Here is a 27,038-nt window from a genome sequence, read left to right as displayed (position 1 = left end):
GGGCTTTGAATTGAAATGATACAGGCTAGGCACAGTGGCTGGGCATTGGTGGGTGGCAGCTGAAATCACTTCAGAACTGGGATATTGATTCTGGGGTGGGCTTAGACACCCTGGGGCACGAGCTGAAGTGTTGCAGAGCTGCAGCCAAGGCCAAGATCCTGCACGCTGAAGATGGAGAAAGGCACAGCTGGAGCTAAAGAAGAGAGCTGGCAGTTAAATAAAGCTTGTGGGTGAAGAGCTGAAATCACTGGGGCTGGGAAAGGGGATTTGTAGGGCGGCTGCTGTAATCACTGCAGGGCTGGGAAAGGGGGCTGCACACTCCATAGGATCCGAAGGGCTGGCACAGGGACTGTGGGGTTCTTGCTGCCACATCCCTTTTATGCCTCTGACATGGATGCTGGGGCTGGGCTTGTGACTGAAACTAGAACAGGATGTGTAGTGCGCACGTGGGGGCTCTAAGATTGCGCCTGAAAATCCCGGCAATGCAGGGATATGTTCTCGGTCTGCGACGGCACCTGTGGGGCTGGGGGCAAAGTCACTGTGAGGCTGGGATTGTGTCTGAAAATGGAAAAAGAATTCTATTGCTGAGAGCGGGGTTCTGGGCTTTGAATTGAAATGATACAGGCTAGGCACAGTGGCTGGGCATTGGTGGGTGGCAGCTGAAATCACTTCGGAACTGGGATATTGATGGTGGGGTGGGCTTAGACACCCTGGGGCACGAGCTGAAGTGTTGCAGAGCTGCAGCCAAGGCCAAGATCCTGCACGCTGAAGATGGAGAAAGGCACAGCTGGAGCTAACGAAGAGAGCTGGCAGTTAAATAAAGCTTGTGGGTGAAGAGCTGAAATCACTGGGGCTGGGAAAGGGGATTTGTAGGGTGGCTGCTGTAATCACTGCAGGGCTGGGAAAGGGGGCTGCACACTCCATAGGATCCGAAGGGCTGCCACAGGGACTGTGGGGTTCTTGCTGCCACATCCCTTTTATGCCTCTGACATGGATGCTGGGGCTGGGCTTGTGACTGAAACTAGAACAGGATGTGTAGTGCGCACGTGGGGGCTCTAAGATTGCGCCTGAAAATCCCGGCAAATCAGTGATATGTTCTCGGTCTGCGACGGCACCTGTGGGGCTGGGGGCAAAGTCACTGTGAGGCTGGGATTGTGTCTGAAAATGGAAAAAGAATTCTATTGCTGAGAGCGGGGTTCTGGGCTTTGAATTGAAATAATATAGGCTAGGCACAGTGGCTGGGCATTGGTGGGTGGCAGCTGAAATCACTTCAGAACTGGGATATTGATTCTGGGGTGGGCTTAGACACCCTGGGGCACGAGCTGAAGTGTTGCAGAGCTGCAGCCAAGGCCAAGATCCTGCACGCTGAAGATGGAGAAAGGCACAGCTGGAGCTAACGAAGAGAGCTGGCAGTTAAATAAAGCTTGTGGGTGAAGAGCTGAAATCACTGGGGCTGGGAAAGGGGATTTGTAGGGCGGCTGCTGTAATCACTGCAGGGCTGGGAAAGGGGGCTGCACACTCCATAGGATCCGAAGGGCTGGCACAGGGACTGTGGGGTTCTTGCTGCCACATCCCTTTTATGCCTCTGACATGGATGCTGGGGCTGGGCTTGTGACTGAAACTAGAACAGGATGTGTAGTGCGCACGTGGGGGCTCTAAGATTGCGCCTGAAAATCCCGGCAATGCAGGGATATGTTCTCGGTCTGCGACGGCACCTGTGGGGCTGGGGGCAAAGTCACTGTGAGGCTGGGATTGTGTCTGAAAATGGAAAAAGAATTCTATTGCTGAGAGCGGGGTTCTGGGCTTTGAATTGAAATAATATAGGCTAGGCACAGTGGCTGGGCATTGGTGGGTGGCAGCTGAAATCACTTCGGAACTGGGATATTGATGGTGGGGTGGGCTTAGACACCCTGGGGCACGAGCTGAAGTGTTGCAGAGCTGCAGCCAAGGCCAAGATCCTGCACGCTGAAGATGGAGAAAGGCACAGCTGGAGCTAACGAAGAGAGCTGGCAGTTAAATAAAGCTTGTGGGTGAAGAGCTGAAATCACTGGGGCTGGGAAAGGGGATTTGTAGGGTGGCTGCTGTAATCACTGCAGGGCTGGGAAAGGGGGCTGCACACTCCATAGGATCCGAAGGGCTGGCACAGGGACTGTGGGGTTCTTGCTGCCACATCCCTTTTATGCCTCTGACATGGATGCTGGGGCTGGGCTTGTGACTGAAACTAGAACAGGATGTGTAGTGCGCACGTGGGGGCTCTAAGATTGCGCCTGAAAATCCCGGCAATGCAGGGATATGTTCTCGGTCTGCGACGGCACCTGTGGGGCTGGGGGCAAAGTCACTGTGAGGCTGGGATTGTGTCTGAAAATGGAAAAAGAATTCTATTGCTGAGAGCGGGGTTCTGGGCTTTGAATTGAAATAATATAGGCTAGGCACAGTGGCTGGGCATTGGTGGGTGGCAGCTGAAATCACTTCGGAACTGGGATATTGATGGTGGGGTGGGCTTAGACACCCTGGGGCACGAGCTGAAGTGTTGCAGAGCTGCAGCCAAGGCCAAGATCCTGCACGCTGAAGATGGAGAAAGGCACAGCTGGAGCTAACGAAGAGAGCTGGCAGTTAAATAAAGCTTGTGGGTGAAGAGCTGAAATCACTGGGGCTGGGAAAGGGGATTTGTAGGGCGGCTGCTGTAATCACTGCAGGGCTGGGAAAGGGGGCTGCACACTCCATAGGATCCGAAGGGCTGGCACAGGGACTGTGGGGTTCTTGCTGCCACATCCCTTTTATGCCTCTGACATGGATGCTGGGGCTGGGCTTGTGACTGAAACTAGAACAGGATGTGTAGTGCGCACGTGGGGGCTCTAAGATTGCGCCTGAAAATCCCGGCAATGCAGGGATATGTTCTCGGTCTGCGACGGCACCTGTGGGGCTGGGGGCAAAGTCACTGTGAGGCTGGGATTGTGTCTGAAAATGGAAAAAGAATTCTATTGCTGAGAGCGGGGTTCTGGGCTTTGAATTGAAATGATACAGGCTAGGCACAGTGGCTGGGCATTGGTGGGTGGCAGCTGAAATCACTTCGGAACTGGGATATTGATGGTGGGGTGGGCTTAGACACCCTGGGGCACGAGCTGAAGTGTTGCAGAGCTGCAGCCAAGGCCAAGATCCTGCACGCTGAAGATGGAGAAAGGCACAGCTGGAGCTAACGAAGAGAGCTGGCAGTTAAATAAAGCTTGTGGGTGAAGAGCTGAAATCACTGGGGCTGGGAAAGGGGATTTGTAGGGCGGCTGCTGTAATCACTGCAGGGCTGGGAAAGGGGGCTGCACACTCCATAGGATCTGAAGGGCTGGCACAGGGACTGTGGGGTTCTTGCTGCCACATCCCTTTTATGCCTCTGACATGGATGCTGGGGCTGGGCTTGTGACTGAAACTAGAACAGGATGTGTAGTGCGCACGTGGGGGCTCTAAGATTGCGCCTGAAAATCCCGGCAATGCAGGGATATGTTCTCGGTCTGCGACGGCACCTGTGGGGCTGGGGGCAAAGTCACTGTGAGGCTGGGATTGTGTCTGAAAATGGAAAAAGAATTCTATTGCTGAGAGCGGGGTTCTGGGCTTTGAATTGAAATAATATAGGCTAGGCACAGTGGCTGGGCATTGGTGGGTGGCAGCTGAAATCACTTCGGAACTGGGATATTGATGGTGGGGTGGGCTTAGACACCCTGGGGCACGAGCTGAAGTGTTGCAGAGCTGCAGCCAAGGCCAAGATCCTGCACGCTGAAGATGGAGAAAGGCACAGCTGGAGCTAACGAAGAGAGCTGGCAGTTAAATAAAGCTTGTGGGTGAAGAGCTGAAATCACTGGGGCTGGGAAAGGGGATTTGTAGGGTGGCTGCTGTAATCACTGCAGGGCTGGGAAAGGGGGCTGCACACTCCATAGGATCCGAAGGGCTGCCACAGGGACTGTGGGGTTCTTGCTGCCACATCCCTTTTATGCCTCTGACATGGATGCTGGGGCTGGGCTTGTGACTGAAACTAGAACAGGATGTGTAGTGCGCACGTGGGGGCTCTAAGATTGCGCCTGAAAATCCCGGCAAATCAGTGATATGTTCTCGGTCTGCGACGGCACCTGTGGGGCTGGGGGCAAAGTCACTGTGAGGCTGGGATTGTGTCTGAAAATGGAAAAAGAATTCTATTGCTGAGAGCGGGGTTCTGGGCTTTGAATTGAAATAATATAGGCTAGGCACAGTGGCTGGGCATTGGTGGGTGGCAGCTGAAATCACTTCAGAACTGGGATATTGATTCTGGGGTGGGCTTAGACACCCTGGGGCACGAGCTGAAGTGTTGCAGAGCTGCAGCCAAGGCCAAGATCCTGCACGCTGAAGATGGAGAAAGGCACAGCTGGAGCTAACGAAGAGAGCTGGCAGTTAAATAAAGCTTGTGGGTGAAGAGCTGAAATCACTGGGGCTGGGAAAGGGGATTTGTAGGGCGGCTGCTGTAATCACTGCAGGGCTGGGAAAGGGGGCTGCACACTCCATAGGATCCGAAGGGCTGGCACAGGGACTGTGGGGTTCTTGCTGCCACATCCCTTTTATGCCTCTGACATGGATGCTGGGGCTGGGCTTGTGACTGAAACTAGAACAGGATGTGTAGTGCGCACGTGGGGGCTCTAAGATTGCGCCTGAAAATCCCGGCAATGCAGGGATATGTTCTCGGTCTGCGACGGCACCTGTGGGGCTGGGGGCAAAGTCACTGTGAGGCTGGGATTGTGTCTGAAAATGGAAAAAGAATTCTATTGCTGAGAGCGGGGTTCTGGGCTTTGAATTGAAATGATACAGGCTAGGCACAGTGGCTGGGCATTGGTGGGTGGCAGCTGAAATCACTTCAGAACTGGGATATTGATTCTGGGGTGGGCTTAGACACCCTGGGGCACGAGCTGAAGTGTTGCAGAGCTGCAGCCAAGGCCAAGATCCTGCACGCTGAAGATGGAGAAAGGCACAGCTGGAGCTAAAGAAGAGAGCTGGCAGTTAAATAAAGCTTGTGGGTGAAGAGCTGAAATCACTGGGGCTGGGAAAGGGGATTTGTAGGGCGGCTGCTGTAATCACTGCAGGGCTGGGAAAGGGGGCTGCACACTCCATAGGATCCGAAGGGCTGGCACAGGGACTGTGGGGTTCTTGCTGCCACATCCCTTTTATGCCTCTGACATGGATGCTGGGGCTGGGCTTGTGACTGAAACTAGAACAGGATGTGTAGTGCGCACGTGGGGGCTCTAAGATTGCGCCTGAAAATCCCGGCAATGCAGGGATATGTTCTCGGTCTGCGACGGCACCTGTGGGGCTGGGGGCAAAGTCACTGTGAGGCTGGGATTGTGTCTGAAAATGGAAAAAGAATTCTATTGCTGAGAGCGGGGTTCTGGGCTTTGAATTGAAATGATACAGGCTAGGCACAGTGGCTGGGCATTGGTGGGTGGCAGCTGAAATCACTTCGGAACTGGGATATTGATGGTGGGGTGGGCTTAGACACCCTGGGGCACGAGCTGAAGTGTTGCAGAGCTGCAGCCAAGGCCAAGATCCTGCACGCTGAAGATGGAGAAAGGCACAGCTGGAGCTAACGAAGAGAGCTGGCAGTTAAATAAAGCTTGTGGGTGAAGAGCTGAAATCACTGGGGCTGGGAAAGGGGATTTGTAGGGCGGCTGCTGTAATCACTGCAGGGCTGGGAAAGGGGGCTGCACACTCCATAGGATCCGAAGGGCTGGCACAGGGACTGTGGGGTTCTTGCTGCCACATCCCTTTTATGCCTCTGACATGGATGCTGGGGCTGGGCTTGTGACTGAAACTAGAACAGGATGTGTAGTGCGCACGTGGGGGCTCTAAGATTGCGCCTGAAAATCCCGGCAATGCAGTGATATGTTCTCGGTCTGCGACGGCACCTGTGGGGCTGGGGGCAAAGTCACTGTGAGGCTGGGATTGTGTCTGAAAATGGAAAAAGAATTCTATTGCTGAGAGCGGGGTTCTGGGCTTTGAATTGAAATAATATAGGCTAGGCACAGTGGCTGGGCATTGGTGGGTGGCAGCTGAAATCACTTCGGAACTGGGATATTGATGGTGGGGTGGGCTTAGACACCCTGGGGCACGAGCTGAAGTGTTGCAGAGCTGCAGCCAAGGCCAAGATCCTGCACGCTGAAGATGGAGAAAGGCACAGCTGGAGCTAACGAAGAGAGCTGGCAGTTAAATAAAGCTTGTGGGTGAAGAGCTGAAATCACTGGGGCTGGGAAAGGGGATTTGTAGGGCGGCTGCTGTAATCACTGCAGGGCTGGGAAAGGGGGCTGCACACTCCATAGGATCCGAAGGGCTGGCACAGGGACTGTGGGGTTCTTGCTGCCACATCCCTTTTATGCCTCTGACATGGATGCTGGGGCTGGGCTTGTGACTGAAACTAGAACAGGATGTGTAGTGCGCACGTGGGGGCTCTAAGATTGCGCCTGAAAATCCCGGCAAATCAGTGATATGTTCTCGGTCTGCGATGGCACCTGTGGGGCTGGGGGCAAAGTCACTGTGAGGCTGGGATTGTGTCTGAAAATGGAAAAAGAATTCTATTGCTGAGAGCGGGGTTCTGGGCTTTGAATTGAAATAATATAGGCTAGGCACAGTGGCTGGGCATTGGTGGGTGGCAGCTGAAATCACTTCGGAACTGGGATATTGATTCTGGGGTGGGCTTAGACACCCTGGGGCACGAGCTGAAGTGTTGCAGAGCTGCAGCCAAGGCCAAGATCCTGCACGCTGAAGATGGAGAAAGGCACAGCTGGAGCTAAAGAAGAGAGCTGGCAGTTAAATAAAGCTTGTGGGTGAAGAGCTAACATCACTGGGGCTGGGAAAGGGGATTTGTAGGGCGGCTGCTGTAATCACTGCAGGGCTGGGAAAGGGGGCTGCACACTCCATAGGATCCGAAGGGCTGGCACAGGGACTGTGGGGTTCTTGCTGCCACATCCCTTTTATGCCTCTGACATGGATGCTGGGGCTGGGCTTGTGACTGAAACTAGAACAGGATGTGTAGTGCGCACGTGGGGGCTCTAAGATTGCGCCTGAAAATCCCGGCAATGCAGTGATATGTTCTCGGTCTGCGACGGCACCTGTGGGGCTGGGGGCAAAGTCACTGTGAGGCTGGGATTGTGTCTGAAAATGGAAAAAGAATTCTATTGCTGAGAGCGGGGTTCTGGGCTTTGAATTGAAATAATATAGGCTAGGCACAGTGGCTGGGCATTGGTGGGTGGCAGCTGAAATCACTTCGGAACTGGGATATTGATGGTGGGGTGGGCTTAGACACCCTGGGGCACGAGCTGAAGTGTTGCAGAGCTGCAGCCAAGGCCAAGATCCTGCACGCTGAAGATGGAGAAAGGCACAGCTGGAGCTAACGAAGAGAGCTGGCAGTTAAATAAAGCTTGTGGGTGAAGAGCTGAAATCACTGGGGCTGGGAAAGGGGATTTGTAGGGCGGCTGCTGTAATCACTGCAGGGCTGGGAAAGGGGGCTGCACACTCCATAGGATCCGAAGGGCTGGCACAGGGACTGTGGGGTTCTTGCTGCCACATCCCTTTTATGCCTCTGACATGGATGCTGGGGCTGGGCTTGTGACTGAAACTAGAACAGGATGTGTAGTGCGCACGTGGGGGCTCTAAGATTGCGCCTGAAAATCCCGGCAATGCAGTGATATGTTCTCGGTCTGCGACGGCACCTGTGGGGCTGGGGGCAAAGTCACTGTGAGGCTGGGATTGTGTCTGAAAATGGAAAAAGAATTCTATTGCTGAGAGCGGGGTTCTGGGCTTTGAATTGAAATAATATAGGCTAGGCACAGTGGCTGGGCATTGGTGGGTGGCAGCTGAAATCACTTCAGAACTGGGATATTGATTCTGGGGTGGGCTTAGACACCCTGGGGCACGAGCTGAAGTGTTGCAGAGCTGCAGCCAAGGCCAAGATCCTGCACGCTGAAGATGGAGAAAGGCACAGCTGGAGCTAAAGAAGAGAGCTGGCAGTTAAATAAAGCTTGTGGGTGAAGAGCTGAAATCACTGGGGCTGGGAAAGGGGATTTGTAGGGCGGCTGCTGTAATCACTGCAGGGCTGGGAAAGGGGGCTGCACACTCCATAGGATCCGAAGGGCTGGCACAGGGACTGTGGGGTTCTTGCTGCCACATCCCTTTTATGCCTCTGACATGGATGCTGGGGCTGGGCTTGTGACTGAAACTAGAACAGGATGTGTAGTGCGCACGTGGGGGCTCTAAGATTGCGCCTGAAAATCCCGGCAATGCAGGGATATGTTCTCGGTCTGCGACGGCACCTGTGGGGCTGGGGGCAAAGTCACTGTGAGGCTGGGATTGTGTCTGAAAATGGAAAAAGAATTCTATTGCTGAGAGCGGGGTTCTGGGCTTTGAATTGAAATGATACAGGCTAGGCACAGTGGCTGGGCATTGGTGGGTGGCAGCTGAAATCACTTCGGAACTGGGATATTGATGGTGGGGTGGGCTTAGACACCCTGGGGCACGAGCTGAAGTGTTGCAGAGCTGCAGCCAAGGCCAAGATCCTGCACGCTGAAGATGGAGAAAGGCACAGCTGGAGCTAACGAAGAGAGCTGGCAGTTAAATAAAGCTTGTGGGTGAAGAGCTGAAATCACTGGGGCTGGGAAAGGGGATTTGTAGGGCGGCTGCTGTAATCACTGCAGGGCTGGGAAAGGGGGCTGCACACTCCATAGGATCCGAAGGGCTGGCACAGGGACTGTGGGGTTCTTGCTGCCACATCCCTTTTATGCCTCTGACATGGATGCTGGGGCTGGGCTTGTGACTGAAACTAGAACAGGATGTGTAGTGCGCACGTGGGGGCTCTAAGATTGCGCCTGAAAATCCCGGCAATGCAGTGATATGTTCTCGGTCTGCGACGGCACCTGTGGGGCTGGGGGCAAAGTCACTGTGAGGCTGGGATTGTGTCTGAAAATGGAAAAAGAATTCTATTGCTGAGAGCGGGGTTCTGGGCTTTGAATTGAAATAATATAGGCTAGGCACAGTGGCTGGGCATTGGTGGGTGGCAGCTGAAATCACTTCGGAACTGGGATATTGATGGTGGGGTGGGCTTAGACACCCTGGGGCACGAGCTGAAGTGTTGCAGAGCTGCAGCCAAGGCCAAGATCCTGCACGCTGAAGATGGAGAAAGGCACAGCTGGAGCTAACGAAGAGAGCTGGCAGTTAAATAAAGCTTGTGGGTGAAGAGCTGAAATCACTGGGGCTGGGAAAGGGGATTTGTAGGGCGGCTGCTGTAATCACTGCAGGGCTGGGAAAGGGGGCTGCACACTCCATAGGATCCGAAGGGCTGGCACAGGGACTGTGGGGTTCTTGCTGCCACATCCCTTTTATGCCTCTGACATGGATGCTGGGGCTGGGCTTGTGACTGAAACTAGAACAGGATGTGTAGTGCGCACGTGGGGGCTCTAAGATTGCGCCTGAAAATCCCGGCAATGCAGGGATATGTTCTCGGTCTGCGACGGCACCTGTGGGGCTGGGGGCAAAGTCACTGTGAGGCTGGGATTGTGTCTGAAAATGGAAAAAGAATTCTATTGCTGAGAGCGGGGTTCTGGGCTTTGAATTGAAATAATATAGGCTAGGCACAGTGGCTGGGCATTGGTGGGTGGCAGCTGAAATCACTTCAGAACTGGGATATTGATTCTGGGGTGGGCTTAGACACCCTGGGGCACGAGCTGAAGTGTTGCAGAGCTGCAGCCAAGGCCAAGATCCTGCACGCTGAAGATGGAGAAAGGCACAGCTGGAGCTAAAGAAGAGAGCTGGCAGTTAAATAAAGCTTGTGGGTGAAGAGCTAACATCACTGGGGCTGGGAAAGGGGATTTGTAGGGCGGCTGCTGTAATCACTGCAGGGCTGGGAAAGGGGGCTGCACACTCCATAGGATCCGAAGGGCTGGCACAGGGACTGTGGGGTTCTTGCTGCCACATCCCTTTTATGCCTCTGACATGGATGCTGGGGCTGGGCTTGTGACTGAAACTAGAACAGGATGTGTAGTGCGCACGTGGGGGCTCTAAGATTGCGCCTGAAAATCCCGGCAATGCAGTGATATGTTCTCGGTCTGCGACGGCACCTGTGGGGCTGGGGGCAAAGTCACTGTGAGGCTGGGATTGTGTCTGAAAATGGAAAAAGAATTCTATTGCTGAGAGCGGGGTTCTGGGCTTTGAATTGAAATAATATAGGCTAGGCACAGTGGCTGGGCATTGGTGGGTGGCAGCTGAAATCACTTCGGAACTGGGATATTGATGGTGGGGTGGGCTTAGACACCCTGGGGCACGAGCTGAAGTGTTGCAGAGCTGCAGCCAAGGCCAAGATCCTGCACGCTGAAGATGGAGAAAGGCACAGCTGGAGCTAACGAAGAGAGCTGGCAGTTAAATAAAGCTTGTGGGTGAAGAGCTGAAATCACTGGGGCTGGGAAAGGGGATTTGTAGGGCGGCTGCTGTAATCACTGCAGGGCTGGGAAAGGGGGCTGCACACTCCATAGGATCCGAAGGGCTGGCACAGGGACTGTGGGGTTCTTGCTGCCACATCCCTTTTATGCCTCTGACATGGATGCTGGGGCTGGGCTTGTGACTGAAACTAGAACAGGATGTGTAGTGCGCACGTGGGGGCTCTAAGATTGCGCCTGAAAATCCCGGCAATGCAGGGATATGTTCTCGGTCTGCGACGGCACCTGTGGGGCTGGGGGCAAAGTCACTGTGAGGCTGGGATTGTGTCTGAAAATGGAAAAAGAATTCTATTGCTGAGAGCGGGGTTCTGGGCTTTGAATTGAAATGATACAGGCTAGGCACAGTGGCTGGGCATTGGTGGGTGGCAGCTGAAATCACTTCAGAACTGGGATATTGATTCTGGGGTGGGCTTAGACACCCTGGGGCACGAGCTGAAGTGTTGCAGAGCTGCAGCCAAGGCCAAGATCCTGCACGCTGAAGATGGAGAAAGGCACAGCTGGAGCTAAAGAAGAGAGCTGGCAGTTAAATAAAGCTTGTGGGTGAAGAGCTGAAATCACTGGGGCTGGGAAAGGGGATTTGTAGGGTGGCTGCTGTAATCACTGCAGGGCTGGGAAAGGGGGCTGCACACTCCATAGGATCTGAAGGGCTGGCACAGGGACTGTGGGGTTCTTGCTGCCACATCCCTTTTATGCCTCTGACATGGATGCTGGGGCTGGGCTTGTGACTGAAACTAGAACAGGATGTGTAGTGCGCACGTGGGGGCTCTAAGATTGCGCCTGAAAATCCCGGCAATGCAGGGATATGTTCTCGGTCTGCGACGGCACCTGTGGGGCTGGGGGCAAAGTCACTGTGAGGCTGGGATTGTGTCTGAAAATGGAAAAAGAATTCTATTGCTGAGAGCGGGGTTCTGGGCTTTGAATTGAAATAATATAGGCTAGGCACAGTGGCTGGGCATTGGTGGGTGGCAGCTGAAATCACTTCGGAACTGGGATATTGATGGTGGGGTGGGCTTAGACACCCTGGGGCACGAGCTGAAGTGTTGCAGAGCTGCAGCCAAGGCCAAGATCCTGCACGCTGAAGATGGAGAAAGGCACAGCTGGAGCTAACGAAGAGAGCTGGCAGTTAAATAAAGCTTGTGGGTGAAGAGCTGAAATCACTGGGGCTGGGAAAGGGGATTTGTAGGGCGGCTGCTGTAATCACTGCAGGGCTGGGAAAGGGGGCTGCACACTCCATAGGATCCGAAGGGCTGGCACAGGGACTGTGGGGTTCTTGCTGCCACATCCCTTTTATGCCTCTGACATGGATGCTGGGGCTGGGCTTGTGACTGAAACTAGAACAGGATGTGTAGTGCGCACGTGGGGGCTCTAAGATTGCGCCTGAAAATCCCGGCAATGCAGGGATATGTTCTCGGTCTGCGACGGCACCTGTGGGGCTGGGGGCAAAGTCACTGTGAGGCTGGGATTGTGTCTGAAAATGGAAAAAGAATTCTATTGCTGAGAGCGGGGTTCTGGGCTTTGAATTGAAATAATATAGGCTAGGCACAGTGGCTGGGCATTGGTGGGTGGCAGCTGAAATCACTTCGGAACTGGGATATTGATGGTGGGGTGGGCTTAGACACCCTGGGGCACGAGCTGAAGTGTTGCAGAGCTGCAGCCAAGGCCAAGATCCTGCACGCTGAAGATGGAGAAAGGCACAGCTGGAGCTAACGAAGAGAGCTGGCAGTTAAATAAAGCTTGTGGGTGAAGAGCTGAAATCACTGGGGCTGGGAAAGGGGATTTGTAGGGCGGCTGCTGTAATCACTGCAGGGCTGGGAAAGGGGGCTGCACACTCCATAGGATCCGAAGGGCTGGCACAGGGACTGTGGGGTTCTTGCTGCCACATCCCTTTTATGCCTCTGACATGGATGCTGGGGCTGGGCTTGTGACTGAAACTAGAACAGGATGTGTAGTGCGCACGTGGGGGCTCTAAGATTGCGCCTGAAAATCCCGGCAATGCAGGGATATGTTCTCGGTCTGCGACGGCACCTGTGGGGCTGGGGGCAAAGTCACTGTGAGGCTGGGATTGTGTCTGAAAATGGAAAAAGAATTCTATTGCTGAGAGCGGGGTTCTGGGCTTTGAATTGAAATGATACAGGCTAGGCACAGTGGCTGGGCATTGGTGGGTGGCAGCTGAAATCACTTCAGAACTGGGATATTGATTCTGGGGTGGGCTTAGACACCCTGGGGCACAAGCTGAAGTGTTGCAGAGCTGGAGCCAAGGCCAAGATCCTGCACGCTGAAGATGGAGAAAGGCACAGCTGGAGCTAACGAAGAGAGCTGGCAGTTAAATAAAGCTTGTGGGTGAAGAGCTGAAATCACTGGGGCTGGGAAAGGGGATTTGTAGGGCGGCTGCTGTAATCACTGCAGGGCTGGGAAAGGGGGCTGCACACTCCATAGGATCTGAAGGGCTGGCACAGGGACTGTGGGGTTCTTGCTGCCACATCCCTTTTATGCCTCTGACATGGATGCTGGGGCTGGGCTTGTGACTGAAACTAGAACAGGATGTGTAGTGCGCACGTGGGGGCTCTAAGATTGCGCCTGAAAATCCCGGCAATGCAGGGATATGTTCTCGGTCTGCGACGGCACCTGTGGGGCTGGGGGCAAAGTCACTGTGAGGCTGGGATTGTGTCTGAAAATGGAAAAAGAATTCTATTGCTGAGAGCGGGGTTCTGGGCTTTGAATTGAAATAATATAGGCTAGGCACAGTGGCTGGGCATTGGTGGGTGGCAGCTGAAATCACTTCGGAACTGGGATATTGATGGTGGGGTGGGCTTAGACACCCTGGGGCACGAGCTGAAGTGTTGCAGAGCTGCAGCCAAGGCCAAGATCCTGCACGCTGAAGATGGAGAAAGGCACAGCTGGAGCTAACGAAGAGAGCTGGCAGTTAAATAAAGCTTGTGGGTGAAGAGCTGAAATCACTGGGGCTGGGAAAGGGGATTTGTAGGGCGGCTGCTGTAATCACTGCAGGGCTGGGAAAGGGGGCTGCACACTCCATAGGATCCGAAGGGCTGGCACAGGGACTGTGGGGTTCTTGCTGCCACATCCCTTTTATGCCTCTGACATGGATGCTGGGGCTGGGCTTGTGACTGAAACTAGAACAGGATGTGTAGTGCGCACGTGGGGGCTCTAAGATTGCGCCTGAAAATCCCGGCAATGCAGGGATATGTTCTCGGTCTGCGACGGCACCTGTGGGGCTGGGGGCAAAGTCACTGTGAGGCTGGGATTGTGTCTGAAAATGGAAAAAGAATTCTATTGCTGAGAGCGGGGTTCTGGGCTTTGAATTGAAATGATACAGGCTAGGCACAGTGGCTGGGCATTGGTGGGTGGCAGCTGAAATCACTTCGGAACTGGGATATTGATGGTGGGGTGGGCTTAGACACCCTGGGGCACGAGCTGAAGTGTTGCAGAGCTGCAGCCAAGGCCAAGATCCTGCACGCTGAAGATGGAGAAAGGCACAGCTGGAGCTAACGAAGAGAGCTGGCAGTTAAATAAAGCTTGTGGGTGAAGAGCTGAAATCACTGGGGCTGGGAAAGGGGATTTGTAGGGCGGCTGCTGTAATCACTGCAGGGCTGGGAAAGGGGGCTGCACACTCCATAGGATCTGAAGGGCTGGCACAGGGACTGTGGGGTTCTTGCTGCCACATCCCTTTTATGCCTCTGACATGGATGCTGGGGCTGGGCTTGTGACTGAAACTAGAACAGGATGTGTAGTGCGCACGTGGGGGCTCTAAGATTGCGCCTGAAAATCCCGGCAATGCAGGGATATGTTCTCGGTCTGCGACGGCACCTGTGGGGCTGGGGGCAAAGTCACTGTGAGGCTGGGATTGTGTCTGAAAATGGAAAAAGAATTCTATTGCTGAGAGCGGGGTTCTGGGCTTTGAATTGAAATAATATAGGCTAGGCACAGTGGCTGGGCATTGGTGGGTGGCAGCTGAAATCACTTCGGAACTGGGATATTGATGGTGGGGTGGGCTTAGACACCCTGGGGCACGAGCTGAAGTGTTGCAGAGCTGCAGCCAAGGCCAAGATCCTGCACGCTGAAGATGGAGAAAGGCACAGCTGGAGCTAACGAAGAGAGCTGGCAGTTAAATAAAGCTTGTGGGTGAAGAGCTGAAATCACTGGGGCTGGGAAAGGGGATTTGTAGGGCGGCTGCTGTAATCACTGCAGGGCTGGGAAAGGGGGCTGCACACTCCATAGGATCCGAAGGGCTGGCACAGGGACTGTGGGGTTCTTGCTGCCACATCCCTTTTATGCCTCTGACATGGATGCTGGGGCTGGGCTTGTGACTGAAACTAGAACAGGATGTGTAGTGCGCACGTGGGGGCTCTAAGATTGCGCCTGAAAATCCCGGCAATGCAGGGATATGTTCTCGGTCTGCGACGGCACCTGTGGGGCTGGGGGCAAAGTCACTGTGAGGCTGGGATTGTGTCTGAAAATGGAAAAAGAATTCTATTGCTGAGAGCGGGGTTCTGGGCTTTGAATTGAAATGATACAGGCTAGGCACAGTGGCTGGGCATTGGTGGGTGGCAGCTGAAATCACTTCGGAACTGGGATATTGATGGTGGGGTGGGCTTAGACACCCTGGGGCACGAGCTGAAGTGTTGCAGAGCTGCAGCCAAGGCCAAGATCCTGCACGCTGAAGATGGAGAAAGGCACAGCTGGAGCTAACGAAGAGAGCTGGCAGTTAAATAAAGCTTGTGGGTGAAGAGCTGAAATCACTGGGGCTGGGAAAGGGGATTTGTAGGGCGGCTGCTGTAATCACTGCAGGGCTGGGAAAGGGGGCTGCACACTCCATAGGATCCGAAGGGCTGGCACAGGGACTGTGGGGTTCTTGCTGCCACATCCCTTTTATGCCTCTGACATGGATGCTGGGGCTGGGCTTGTGACTGAAACTAGAACAGGATGTGTAGTGCGCACGTGGGGGCTCTAAGATTGCGCCTGAAAATCCCGGCAATGCAGGGATATGTTCTCGGTCTGCGACGGCACCTGTGGGGCTGGGGGCAAAGTCACTGTGAGGCTGGGATTGTGTCTGAAAATGGAAAAAGAATTCTATTGCTGAGAGCGGGGTTCTGGGCTTTGAATTGAAATGATACAGGCTAGGCACAGTGGCTGGGCATTGGTGGGTGGCAGCTGAAATCACTTCGGAACTGGGATATTGATGGTGGGGTGGGCTTAGACACCCTGGGGCACGAGCTGAAGTGTTGCAGAGCTGCAGCCAAGGCCAAGATCCTGCACGCTGAAGATGGAGAAAGGCACAGCTGGAGCTAACGAAGAGAGCTGGCAGTTAAATAAAGCTTGTGGGTGAAGAGCTGAAATCACTGGGGCTGGGAAAGGGGATTTGTAGGGCGGCTGCTGTAATCACTGCAGGGCTGGGAAAGGGGGCTGCACACTCCATAGGATCCGAAGGGCTGGCACAGGGACTGTGGGGTTCTTGCTGCCACATCCCTTTTATGCCTCTGACATGGATGCTGGGGCTGGGCTTGTGACTGAAACTAGAACAGGATGTGTAGTGCGCACGTGGGGGCTCTAAGATTGCGCCTGAAAATCCCGGCAATGCAGTGATATGTTCTCGGTCTGCGACGGCACCTGTGGGGCTGGGGGCAAAGTCACTGTGAGGCTGGGATTGTGTCTGAAAATGGAAAAAGAATTCTATTGCTGAGAGCGGGGTTCTGGGCTTTGAATTGAAATAATATAGGCTAGGCACAGTGGCTGGGCATTGGTGGGTGGCAGCTGAAATCACTTCAGAACTGGGATATTGATTCTGGGGTGGGCTTAGACACCCTGGGGCACGAGCTGAAGTGTTGCAGAGCTGCAGCCAAGGCCAAGATCCTGCACGCTGAAGATGGAGAAAGGCACAGCTGGAGCTAACGAAGAGAGCTGGCAGTTAAATAAAGCTTGTGGGTGAAGAGCTGAAATCACTGGGGCTGGGAAAGGGGATTTGTAGGGCGGCTGCTGTAATCACTGCAGGGCTGGGAAAGGGGGCTGCACACTCCATAGGATCTGAAGGGCTGGCACAGGGACTGTGGGGTTCTTGCTGCCACATCCCTTTTATGCCTCTGACATGGATGCTGGGGCTGGGCTTGTGACTGAAACTAGAACAGGATGTGTAGTGCGCACGTGGGGGCTCTAAGATTGCGCCTGAAAATCCCGGCAATGCAGGGATATGTTCTCGGTCTGCGACGGCACCTGTGGGGCTGGGGGCAAAGTCACTGTGAGGCTGGGATTGTGTCTGAAAATGGAAAAAGAATTCTATTGCTGAGAGCGGGGTTCTGGGCTTTGAATTGAAATAATATAGGCTAGGCACAGTGGCTGGGCATTGGTGGGTGGCAGCTGAAATCACTTCGGAACTGGGATATTGATGGTGGGGTGGGCTTAGACACCCTGGGGCACGAGCTGAAGTGTTGCAGAGCTGCAGCCAAGGCCAAGATCCTGCACGCTGAAGATGGAGAAAGGCACAGCTGGAGCTAACGAAGAGAGCTGGCAGTTAAATAAAGCTTGTGGGTGAAGAGCTGAAATCACTGGGGCTGGGAAAGGGGATTTGTAGGGCGGCTGCTGTAATCACTGCAGGGCTGGGAAAGGGGGCTGCACACTCCATAGGATCCGAAGGGCTGGCACAGGGACTGTGGGGTTCTTGCTGCCACATCCCTTTTATGCCTCTGACATGGATGCTGGGGCTGGGCTTGTGACTGAAACTAGAACAGGATGTGTAGTGCGCACGTGGGGGCTCTAAGATTGCGCCTGAAAATCCCGGCAATGCAGTGATATGTTCTCGGTCTGCGACGGCACCTGTGGGGCTGGGGGCAAAGTCACTGTGAGGCTGGGATTGTGTCTGAAAATGGAAAAAGAATTCTATTGCTGAGAGCGGGGTTCTGGGCTTTGAATTGAAATAATATAGGCTAGGCACAGTGGCTGGGCATTGGTGGGTGGCAGCTGAAATCACTTCGGAACTGGGATATTGATGGTGGGGTGGGCTTAGACACCCTGGGGCACGAGCTGAAGTGTTGCAGAGCTGCAGCCAAGGCCAAGATCCTGCACGCTGAAGATGGAGAAAGGCACAGCTGGAGCTAACGAAGAGAGCTGGCAGTTAAATAAAGCTTGTGGGTGAAGAGCTGAAATCACTGGGGCTGGGAAAGGGGATTTGTAGGGCGGCTGCTGTAATCACTGCAGGGCTGGGAAAGGGGGCTGCACACTCCATAGGATCCGAAGGGCTGGCACAGGGACTGTGGGGTTCTTGCTGCCACATCCCTTTTATGCCTCTGACATGGATGCTGGGGCTGGGCTTGTGACTGAAACTAGAACAGGATGTGTAGTGCGCACGTGGGGGCTCTAAGATTGCGCCTGAAAATCCCGGCAATGCAGGGATATGTTCTCGGTCTGCGACGGCACCTGTGGGGCTGGGGGCAAAGTCACTGTGAGGCTGGGATTGTGTCTGAAAATGGAAAAAGAATTCTATTGCTGAGAGCGGGGTTCTGGGCTTTGAATTGAAATAATATAGGCTAGGCACAGTGGCTGGGCATTGGTGGGTGGCAGCTGAAATCACTTCGGAACTGGGATATTGATGGTGGGGTGGGCTTAGACACCCTGGGGCACGAGCTGAAGTGTTGCAGAGCTGCAGCCAAGGCCAAGATCCTGCACGCTGAAGATGGAGAAAGGCACAGCTGGAGCTAACGAAGAGAGCTGGCAGTTAAATAAAGCTTGTGGGTGAAGAGCTGAAATCACTGGGGCTGGGAAAGGGGATTTGTAGGGCGGCTGCTGTAATCACTGCAGGGCTGGGAAAGGGGGCTGCACACTCCATAGGATCTGAAGGGCTGGCACAGGGACTGTGGGGTTCTTGCTGCCACATCCCTTTTATGCCTCTGACATGGATGCTGGGGCTGGGCTTGTGACTGAAACTAGAACAGGATGTGTAGTGCGCACGTGGGGGCTCTAAGATTGCGCCTGAAAATCCCGGCAATGCAGGGATATGTTCTCGGTCTGCGACGGCACCTGTGGGGCTGGGGGCAAAGTCACTGTGAGGCTGGGATTGTGTCTGAAAATGGAAAAAGAATTCTATTGCTGAGAGCGGGGTTCTGGGCTTTGAATTGAAATAATATAGGCTAGGCACAGTGGCTGGGCATTGGTGGGTGGCAGCTGAAATCACTTCGGAACTGGGATATTGATGGTGGGGTGGGCTTAGACACCCTGGGGCACGAGCTGAAGTGTTGCAGAGCTGCAGCCAAGGCCAAGATCCTGCACGCTGAAGATGGAGAAAGGCACAGCTGGAGCTAAAGAAGAGAGCTGGCAGTTAAATAAAGCTTGTGGGTGAAGAGCTGAAATCACTGGGGCTGGGAAAGGGGATTTGTAGGGCGGCTGCTGTAATCACTGCAGGGCTGGGAAAGGGGGCTGCACACTCCATAGGATCCGAAGGGCTGGCACAGGGACTGTGGGGTTCTTGCTGCCACATCCCTTTTATGCCTCTGACATGGATGCTGGGGCTGGGCTTGTGACTGAAACTAGAACAGGATGTGTAGTGCGCACGTGGGGGCTCTAAGATTGCGCCTGAAAATCCCGGCAATGCAGGGATATGTTCTCGGTCTGCGACGGCACCTGTGGGGCTGGGGGCAAAGTCACTGTGAGGCTGGGATTGTGTCTGAAAATGGAAAAAGAATTCTATTGCTGAGAGCGGGGTTCTGGGCTTTGAATTGAAATGATACAGGCTAGGCACAGTGGCTGGGCATTGGTGGGTGGCAGCTGAAATCACTTCAGAACTGGGATATTGATTCTGGGGTGGGCTTAGACACCCTGGGGCACGAGCTGAAGTGTTGCAGAGCTGCAGCCAAGGCCAAGATCCTGCACGCTGAAGATGGAGAAAGGCACAGCTGGAGCTAACGAAGAGAGCTGGCAGTTAAATAAAGCTTGTGGGTGAAGAGCTGAAATCACTGGGGCTGGGAAAGGGGATTTGTAGGGCGGCTGCTGTAATCACTGCAGGGCTGGGAAAGGGGGCTGCACACTCCATAGGATCTGAAGGGCTGGCACAGGGACTGTGGGGTTCTTGCTGCCACATCCCTTTTATGCCTCTGACATGGATGCTGGGGCTGGGCTTGTGACTGAAACTAGAACAGGATGTGTAGTGCGCACGTGGGGGCTCTAAGATTGCGCCTGAAAATCCCGGCAATGCAGGGATATGTTCTCGGTCTGCGACGGCACCTGTGGAGCTGGGGGCAAAGTCACTGTGAGGCTGGGATTGTGTCTGAAAATGGAAAAAGAATTCTATTGCTGAGAGCGGGGTTCTGGGCTTTGAATTGAAATAATATAGGCTAGGCACAGTGGCTGGGCATTGGTGGGTGGCAGCTGAAATCACTTCGGAACTGGGATATTGATGGTGGGGTGGGCTTAGACACCCTGGGGCACGAGCTGAAGTGTTGCAGAGCTGCAGCCAAGGCCAAGATCCTGCACGCTGAAGATGGAGAAAGGCACAGCTGGAGCTAACGAAGAGAGCTGGCAGTTAAATAAAGCTTGTGGGTGAAGAGCTGAAATCACTGGGGCTGGGAAAGGGGATTTGTAGGGCGGCTGCTGTAATCACTGCAGGGCTGGGAAAGGGGGCTGCACACTCCATAGGATCCGAAGGGCTGGCACAGGGACTGTGGGGTTCTTGCTGCCACATCCCTTTTATGCCTCTGACATGGATGCTGGGGCTGGGCTTGTGACTGAAACTAGAACAGGATGTGTAGTGCGCACGTGGGGGCTCTAAGATTGCGCCTGAAAATCCCGGCAATGCAGTGATATGTTCTCGGTCTGCGACGGCACCTGTGGGGCTGGGGGCAAAGTCACTGTGAGGCTGGGATTGTGTCTGAAAATGGAAAAAGAATTCTATTGCTGAGAGCGGGGTTCTGGGCTTTGAATTGAAATGATACAGGCTAGGCACAGTGGCTGGGCATTGGTGGGTGGCAGCTGAAATCACTTCGGAACTGGGATATTGATGGTGGGGTGGGCTTAGACACCCTGGGGCACGAGCTGAAGTGTTGCAGAGCTGCAGCCAAGGCCAAGATCCTGCACGCTGAAGATGGAGAAAGGCACAGCTGGAGCTAACGAAGAGAGCTGGCAGTTAAATAAAGCTTGTGGGTGAAGAGCTGAAATCACTGGGGCTGGGAAAGGGGATTTGTAGGGCGGCTGCTGTAATCACTGCAGGGCTGGGAAAGGGGGCTGCACACTCCATAGGATCCGAAGGGCTGGCACAGGGACTGTGGGGTTCTTGCTGCCACATCCCTTTTATGCCTCTGACATGGATGCTGGGGCTGGGCTTGTGACTGAAACTAGAACAGGATGTGTAGTGCGCACGTGGGGGCTCTAAGATTGCGCCTGAAAATCCCGGCAAATCAGTGATATGTTCTCGGTCTGCGATGGCACCTGTGGGGCTGGGGGCAAAGTCACTGTGAGGCTGGGATTGTGTCTGAAAATGGAAAAAGAATTCTATTGCTGAGAGCGGGGTTCTGGGCTTTGAATTGAAATAATATAGGCTAGGCACAGTGGCTGGGCATTGGTGGGTGGCAGCTGAAATCACTTCAGAACTGGGATATTGATTCTGGGGTGGGCTTAGACACCCTGGGGCACGAGCTGAAGTGTTGCAGAGCTGCAGCCAAGGCCAAGATCCTGCACGCTGAAGATGGAGAAAGGCACAGCTGGAGCTAACGAAGAGAGCTGGCAGTTAAATAAAGCTTGTGGGTGAAGAGCTGAAATCACTGGGGCTGGGAAAGGGGATTTGTAGGGCGGCTGCTGTAATCACTGCAGGGCTGGGAAAGGGGGCTGCACACTCCATAGGATCCGAAGGGCTGGCACAGGGACTGTGGGGTTCTTGCTGCCACATCCCTTTTATGCCTCTGACATGGATGCTGGGGCTGGGCTTGTGACTGAAACTAGAACAGGATGTGTAGTGCGCACGTGGGGGCTCTAAGATTGCGCCTGAAAATCCCGGCAATGCAGGGATATGTTCTCGGTCTGCGACGGCACCTGTGGGGCTGGGGGCAAAGTCACTGTGAGGCTGGGATTGTGTCTGAAAATGGAAAAAGAATTCTATTGCTGAGAGCGGGGTTCTGGGCTTTGAATTGAAATAATATAGGCTAGGCACAGTGGCTGGGCATTGGTGGGTGGCAGCTGAAATCACTTCGGAACTGGGATATTGATGGTGGGGTGGGCTTAGACACCCTGGGGCACGAGCTGAAGTGTTGCAGAGCTGCAGCCAAGGCCAAGATCCTGCACGCTGAAGATGGAGAAAGGCACAGCTGGAGCTAACGAAGAGAGCTGGCAGTTAAATAAAGCTTGTGGGTGAAGAGCTGAAATCACTGGGGCTGGGAAAGGGGATTTGTAGGGCGGCTGCTGTAATCACTGCAGGGCTGGGAAAGGGGGCTGCACACTCCATAGGATCCGAAGGGCTGGCACAGGGACTGTGGGGTTCTTGCTGCCACATCCCTTTTATGCCTCTGACATGGATGCTGGGGCTGGGCTTGTGACTGAAACTGGAACAGGATGTGTAGTGCGCACGTGGGGGCTCTAAGATTGCGCCTGAAAATCCCGGCAATGCAGGGATATGTTCTCGGTCTGCGACGGCACCTGTGGGGCTGGGGGCAAAGTCACTGTGAGGCTGGGATTGTGTCTGAAAATGGAAAAAGAATTCTATTGCTGAGAGCGGGGTTCTGGGCTTTGAATTGAAATGATACAGGCTAGGCACAGTGGCTGGGCATTGGTGGGTGGCAGCTGAAATCACTTCAGAACTGGGATATTGATTCTGGGGTGGGCTTAGACACCCTGGGGCACGAGCTGAAGTGTTGCAGAGCTGCAGCCAAGGCCAAGATCCTGCACGCTGAAGATGGAGAAAGGCACAGCTGGAGCTAAAGAAGAGAGCTGGCAGTTAAATAAAGCTTGTGGGTGAAGAGCTGAAATCACTGGGGCTGGGAAAGGGGATTTGTAGGGCGGCTGCTGTAATCACTGCAGGGCTGGGAAAGGGGGCTGCACACTCCATAGGATCCGAAGGGCTGGCACAGGGACTGTGGGGTTCTTGCTGCCACATCCCTTTTATGCCTCTGACATGGATGCTGGGGCTGGGCTTGTGACTGAAACTAGAACAGGATGTGTAGTGCGCACGTGGGGGCTCTAAGATTGCGCCTGAAAATCCCGGCAATGCAGTGATATGTTCTCGGTCTGCGACGGCACCTGTGGGGCTGGGGGCAAAGTCACTGTGAGGCTGGGATTGTGTCTGAAAATGGAAAAAGAATTCTATTGCTGAGAGCGGGGTTCTGGGCTTTGAATTGAAATAATATAGGCTAGGCACAGTGGCTGGGCATTGGTGGGTGGCAGCTGAAATCACTTCAGAACTGGGATATTGATTCTGGGGTGGGCTTAGACACCCTGGGGCACGAGCTGAAGTGTTGCAGAGCTGCAGCCAAGGCCAAGATCCTGCACGCTGAAGATGGAGAAAGGCACAGCTGGAGCTAACGAAGAGAGCTGGCAGTTAAATAAAGCTTGTGGGTGAAGAGCTGAAATCACTGGGGCTGGGAAAGGGGATTTGTAGGGCGGCTGCTGTAATCACTGCAGGGCTGGGAAAGGGGGCTGCACACTCCATAGGATCTGAAGGGCTGGCACAGGGACTGTGGGGTTCTTGCTGCCACATCCCTTTTATGCCTCTGACATGGATGCTGGGGCTGGGCTTGTGACTGAAACTAGAACAGGATGTGTAGTGCGCACGTGGGGGCTCTAAGATTGCGCCTGAAAATCCCGGCAATGCAGGGATATGTTCTCGGTCTGCGACGGCACCTGTGGGGCTGGGGGCAAAGTCACTGTGAGGCTGGGATTGTGTCTGAAAATGGAAAAAGAATTCTATTGCTGAGAGCGGGGTTCTGGGCTTTGAATTGAAATAATATAGGCTAGGCACAGTGGCTGGGCATTGGTGGGTGGCAGCTGAAATCACTTCGGAACTGGGATATTGATGGTGGGGTGGGCTTAGACACCCTGGGGCACGAGCTGAAGTGTTGCAGAGCTGCAGCCAAGGCCAAGATCCTGCACGCTGAAGATGGAGAAAGGCACAGCTGGAGCTAACGAAGAGAGCTGGCAGTTAAATAAAGCTTGTGGGTGAAGAGCTGAAATCACTGGGGCTGGGAAAGGGGATTTGTAGGGCGGCTGCTGTAATCACTGCAGGGCTGGGAAAGGGGGCTGCACACTCCATAGGATCCGAAGGGCTGGCACAGGGACTGTGGGGTTCTTGCTGCCACATCCCTTTTATGCCTCTGACATGGATGCTGGGGCTGGGCTTGTGACTGAAACTAGAACAGGATGTGTAGTGCGCACGTGGGGGCTCTAAGATTGCGCCTGAAAATCCCGGCAATGCAGTGATATGTTCTCGGTCTGCGACGGCACCTGTGGGGCTGGGGGCAAAGTCACTGTGAGGCTGGGATTGTGTCTGAAAATGGAAAAAGAATTCTATTGCTGAGAGCGGGGTTCTGGGCTTTGAATTGAAATAATATAGGCTAGGCACAGTGGCTGGGCATTGGTGGGTGGCAGCTGAAATCACTTCGGAACTGGGATATTGATGGTGGGGTGGGCTTAGACACCCTGGGGCACGAGCTGAAGTGTTGCAGAGCTGCAGCCAAGGCCAAGATCCTGCACGCTGAAGATGGAGAAAGGCACAGCTGGAGCTAACGAAGAGAGCTGGCAGTTAAATAAAGCTTGTGGGTGAAGAGCTGAAATCACTGGGGCTGGGAAAGGGGATTTGTAGGGCGGCTGCTGTAATCACTGCAGGGCTGGGAAAGGGGGCTGCACACTCCATAGGATCCGAAGGGCTGGCACAGGGACTGTGGGGTTCTTGCTGCCACATCCCTTTTATGCCTCTGACATGGATGCTGGGGCTGGGCTTGTGACTGAAACTAGAACAGGATGTGTAGTGCGCACGTGGGGGCTCTAAGATTGCGCCTGAAAATCCCGGCAATGCAGGGATATGTTCTCGGTCTGCGACGGCACCTGTGGGGCTGGGGGCAAAGTCACTGTGAGGCTGGGATTGTGTCTGAAAATGGAAAAAGAATTCTATTGCTGAGAGCGGGGTTCTGGGCTTTGAATTGAAATGATACAGGCTAGGCACAGTGGCTGGGCATTGGTGGGTGGCAGCTGAAATCACTTCAGAACTGGGATATTGATTCTGGGGTGGGCTTAGACACCCTGGGGCACGAGCTGAAGTGTTGCAGAGCTGCAGCCAAGGCCAAGATCCTGCACGCTGAAGATGGAGAAAGGCACAGCTGGAGCTAAAGAAGAGAGCTGGCAGTTAAATAAAGCTTGTGGGTGAAGAGCTGAAATCACTGGGGCTGGGAAAGGGGATTTGTAGGGCGGCTGCTGTAATCACTGCAGGGCTGGGAAAGGGGGCTGCACACTCCATAGGATCCGAAGGGCTGGCACAGGGACTGTGGGGTTCTTGCTGCCACATCCCTTTTATGCCTCTGACATGGATGCTGGGGCTGGGCTTGTGACTGAAACTAGAACAGGATATGTAGTGCGCACGTGGGGGCTCTAAGATTGCGCCTGAAAATCCCGGCAATGCAGGGATATGTTCTCGGTCTGCGACGGCACCTGTGGGGCTGGGGGCAAAGTCACTGTGAGGCTGGGATTGTGTCTGAAAATGGAAAAAGAATTCTATTGCTGAGAGCGGGGTTCTGGGCTTTGAATTGAAATGATACAGGCTAGGCACAGTGGCTGGGCATTGGTGGGTGGCAGCTGAAATCACTTCGGAACTGGGATATTGATGGTGGGGTGGGCTTAGACACCCTGGGGCACGAGCTGAAGTGTTGCAGAGCTGCAGCCAAGGCCAAGATCCTGCACGCTGAAGATGGAGAAAGGCACAGCTGGAGCTAACGAAGAGAGCTGGCAGTTAAATAAAGCTTGTGGGTGAAGAGCTGAAATCACTGGGGCTGGGAAAGGGGATTTGTAGGGCGGCTGCTGTAATCACTGCAGGGCTGGGAAAGGGGGCTGCACACTCCATAGGATCCGAAGGGCTGGCACAGGGACTGTGGGGTTCTTGCTGCCACATCCCTTTTATGCCTCTGACATGGATGCTGGGGCTGGGCTTGTGACTGAAACTAGAACAGGATGTGTAGTGCGCACGTGGGGGCTCTAAGATTGCGCCTGAAAATCCCGGCAATGCAGTGATATGTTCTCGGTCTGCGACGGCACCTGTGGGGCTGGGGGCAAAGTCACTGTGAGGCTGGGATTGTGTCTGAAAATGGAAAAAGAATTCTATTGCTGAGAGCGGGGTTCTGGGCTTTGAATTGAAATAATATAGGCTAGGCACAGTGGCTGGGCATTGGTGGGTGGCAGCTGAAATCACTTCAGAACTGGGATATTGATTCTGGGGTGGGCTTAGACACCCTGGGGCACGAGCTGAAGTGTTGCAGAGCTGCAGCCAAGGCCAAGATCCTGCACGCTGAAGATGGAGAAAGGCACAGCTGGAGCTAAAGAAGAGAGCTGGCAGTTAAATAAAGCTTGTGGGTGAAGAGCTGAAATCACTGGGGCTGGGAAAGGGGATTTGTAGGGCGGCTGCTGTAATCACTGCAGGGCTGGGAAAGGGGGCTGCACACTCCATAGGATCCGAAGGGCTGGCACAGGGACTGTGGGGTTCTTGCTGCCACATCCCTTTTATGCCTCTGACATGGATGCTGGGGCTGGGCTTGTGACTGAAACTAGAACAGGATGTGTAGTGCGCACGTGGGGGCTCTAAGATTGCGCCTGAAAATCCCGGCAATGCAGGGATATGTTCTCGGTCTGCGACGGCACCTGTGGGGCTGGGGGCAAAGTCACTGTGAGGCTGGGATTGTGTCTGAAAATGGAAAAAGAATTCTATTGCTGAGAGCGGGGTTCTGGGCTTTGAATTGAAATAATATAGGCTAGGCACAGTGGCTGGGCATTGGTGGGTGGCAGCTGAAATCACTTCAGAACTGGGATATTGATTCTGGGGTGGGCTTAGACACCCTGGGGCACGAGCTGAAGTGTTGCAGAGCTGCAGCCAAGGCCAAGATCCTGCACGCTGAAGATGGAGAAAGGCACAGCTGGAGCTAACGAAGAGAGCTGGCAGTTAAATAAAGCTTGTGGGTGAAGAGCTGAAATCACTGGGGCTGGGAAAGGGGATTTGTAGGGTGGCTGCTGTAATCACTGCAGGGCTGGGAAAGGGGGCTGCACACTCCATAGGATCCGAAGGGCTGGCACAGGGACTGTGGGGTTCTTGCTGCCACATCCCTTTTATGCCTCTGACATGGATGCTGGGGCTGGGCTTGTGACTGAAACTAGAACAGGATGTGTAGTGCGCACGTGGGGGCTCTAAGATTGCGCCTGAAAATCCCGGCAATGCAGGGATATGTTCTCGGTCTGCGACGGCACCTGTGGGGCTGGGGGCAAAGTCACTGTGAGGCTGGGATTGTGTCTGAAAATGGAAAAAGAATTCTATTGCTGAGAGCGGGGTTCTGGGCTTTGAATTGAAATGATACAGGCTAGGCACAGTGG

Source organism: Lonchura striata, unplaced genomic scaffold (assembly GCF_046129695.1).
Source record: "Lonchura striata isolate bLonStr1 unplaced genomic scaffold, bLonStr1.mat Scaffold_151, whole genome shotgun sequence".
NCBI classification, from domain to species: domain Eukaryota; kingdom Metazoa; phylum Chordata; class Aves; order Passeriformes; family Estrildidae; genus Lonchura; species Lonchura striata.
The sequence above is the reverse complement of the archived record's forward strand: the minus strand, read 5'-3'. Positions refer to the sequence as shown.